At 62.0% G+C, this 208-nt stretch overlaps 1 protein-coding gene across 2 annotated transcripts in view; it reads left to right on the top strand.

Moving 5' to 3' along the window:
• The window catches only part of LOC102384835 (zinc finger protein 501), a 25396-nt gene that overhangs the window by 14521 nt on the left and 10667 nt on the right, over nt 1–208 (top strand). The gene's annotated exons all lie outside the window — the stretch shown is intronic.

The raw sequence follows: 208 nt of genomic DNA, 5'->3' as shown, positions 1-208 counted from the left end.
CTCAGGTCAGGTCATCTAGGGTCCAGGAAGGGATTGAATCCCTGCTCTCCTGGCGGGGCCGCCGGTGCGTGCACGTGTCGGGGCGTTTTGCTGCACGCCCCTGCTCAGGTTTCCATCAACAAAGCGTGGCTACTTTTTCCCTTTTTAGACTCTTGACCCCATTTCCACCTAGCCGAGCGCCAGCGCCAGCGCCACGCGGGGGGTGTCC

This window comes from Alligator sinensis, unplaced genomic scaffold, assembly GCF_000455745.1.
Source record: "Alligator sinensis unplaced genomic scaffold, ASM45574v1 scaffold1886_1, whole genome shotgun sequence".
NCBI classification, from domain to species: domain Eukaryota; kingdom Metazoa; phylum Chordata; order Crocodylia; family Alligatoridae; genus Alligator; species Alligator sinensis.
Note: the sequence above shows the minus strand (reverse complement) of the source record. Positions and strands in the feature narration are given on the sequence as shown.